Source organism: Populus nigra, chromosome 2 (assembly GCF_951802175.1).
Source record: "Populus nigra chromosome 2, ddPopNigr1.1, whole genome shotgun sequence".
NCBI lineage: Eukaryota > Viridiplantae > Streptophyta > Magnoliopsida > Malpighiales > Salicaceae > Populus > Populus nigra.
This window is the reverse complement of record NC_084853.1, coordinates 18,884,010-18,886,509: the sequence shown is the minus strand read 5'-3', so window position 1 is coordinate 18,886,509 and position 2,500 is coordinate 18,884,010.

The following is a 2,500-nucleotide window of genomic DNA, read 5'->3' as shown; positions in this document are numbered from 1 at the left end:
AGTGTTGGAATCGGCAGCGCGGACAAAATCGGCAAAGTCGACAAAAAAGACTGTTGGTCTGGACATCGGGGCAGCGGCAGCCATGCCGACAGGGGGGGAAATCGGCAGCGCAGATTTGTGCAGCTGCAGGTTCGTCGGGGAAATCGGCAGCGCAGATTTTTCGATGAACATGGGCTGGAAGATGGACTGTCCAGGCCAGGCAGGGAAATTCGTCAAGGGGACACGCTGACGAAAGTAGGCTCGTCGGTGAAAATCGGCAGCGCAGATTTTTCGACGAACAGGGGCTGGATGCTGGACCGGCCGGGCCAGGCAGGAAAATTCGTCAGGGGGGCACGCTGACGAAAAGAGGGGCTGCCGCGTGGAAAATCGGCAGCGCAGATTTTTCGACGAACATTCGTCAGGGGGGCACGCTGACGAAAAGAGGGGCTGCCGCGTGGAAAATCGGCAGCGCAGATTTTTCGACGAACAGGGGCTGGATGCTGGACCGGCCGGGCCAGGCAGGAAAATTCGTCAGGGGGGCACGCTGACGAAAAGAGGGGCTGCCGCGTGGAAAATCGGCAGCGCAGATTTTTCGACGAACATTCGTCAGGGGGGCACGCTGAGGAAAACAGGGGCTGCCGCGTGGAAAATCGGCAGCGCAGATTTTTCGACGAACATTCGTCAGGGGGGCACGCTGAGGAAAACAGGGGCTGCCGCGTGGAAAATCGGCAGCGCAGATTTTTCGACGAACAGGGGCTGGATGCTGGACCGGCCGGGCCAGGCAGGAAAATTCGTCAGGGGGGCACGCTGACGAAAAGAGGGGCTGCCGCGTGGAAAATCGGCAGCGCAGATTTTTCGACGAACAGGGGCTGGATGCTGGACCGGCCGGGCCAGGCAGGAAAATTCGTCAGGGGGGCACGCTGACGAAAAGAGGGGCTGCCGCGTGGAAAATCGGCAGCGCAGATTTTTCGACGAACAGGGGCTGGACTGGCCGGGCCAGGCAGGAAAATTCGTCAGGGGGGCACGCTGACGAAAACAGGGGCTGCCGCGTGGAAAATCGGCAGCGCAGATTTTTCGACGAACAGGGGCTGGACTGGCCGGGCCAGGCAGGAAAATTCGTCAGGGGGGCACGCTGACGAAAGTAGGCTCGTCGTGGAAAATCAGCAGCGCAGATTTTTCGACGAACAGGGGCTGGACGCTGGACTGGGCCAGGCAGGAAAATTCGTCAGGGGGGCACGCTGACGAAAACAGGGGCTGCCGCGTGGAATGGCAGCCTACACGCAGATGCGAATTCGGCAGCGCACGATGGCTTGAGCAGGTCATGGGTTCGACTTGGCGCGATCTGAAACCTGGACGAGGGACTGTCGACGCTGGACGAGCCAGCGCGGTGGCCTGTCGTGCCCCGTTCAGGGGGGGCCTGCCGCGGAGACAGCCCTCGCGGGCTCGACAGCGCAGGCCAGCGTCCCCGACGTCGCTGGCCGCGGCAGGCGAGCTGCCGGGGTTCCCGCATTCCTACAAGAAAACGTCGTGCTTTCCACATGAAACCAATCCAGTAAAATCAGCCATATTTTTATGAGGCTGCCCACTGAATTTGGGGTCATTCCGGGCCGGTTCCTAGTTTTGCGGATTTACTCGATTTCTAATGGTAGGAAAATTAAAACAAATACTTCCCGACCTCGAAAAATTCTGGGAAAATTAATGAAGGTGGATTGGATTTTTGCCAACCTCTCTGCAAAATTTCAGCTCAAAATACCAAGAAATGAATTTTTTAGAGGGGGGGTGACAGCTGGGACCTAGTAGTGTCTCCCCCTGCCAGAGCTGCAATGACACTTATTGCTCTTTAGGGAGCCACCAGGCCGGCGCCCCTCAAAGACCACACGCGCGCAGCGCGCCCGCCCGCGCTGGGCGCTGGGGCGCTGGGGCCTGAGGGCCTGGGGCCCTTGGGGGCCCTTGGGCGCTTGGGCGCGCGCGCGCGGCCCCCGCAGCCATGCCGCGCCGCGCGACGCGCGGACAGCCCCTGCTGGCTTGCTCTCTCGCCCGCGGGGGGGCTGCCTTCGGGCCCTGGCCCCCCGCGTTCTGGCCTGCCCCCTGCGGGGGAGAGGCTAGGCGCTGCAGGGGCCAGCCCGACGTCGCTGGCCGCGGCAGGCGACAGCCCCTGCTGGCTTGCTCTCTCGCCCGCGGGGGGGCTGCCTTCGGGCCCTGGCCCCCCGCGTTCTGGCCTGCCCCCCGCGTGGGAGAGGCTAGGCGCTGCAGGGGCCAGCCCGACGTCGCTGGCCGCGGCAGGCGACAGCCCCTGCTGGCTTGCTCTCTCGCCCGCGGGGGGGCTGCCTTCGGGCCCTGGCCCCCCGCGTTCTGGCCTGCCCCCCGCGTGGGAGAGGCTAGGCGCTGCAGGGGCCAGCCCGACGTCGCTGGCCGCGGCAGGCGAGCCGCCGGGGTTCCCGCATTCCTACAACAAAACGTCGTGCTTTCCACATGAAATCAATCCAGTAAAATCAGCCATATTTTTATGAGGCTGCCCACT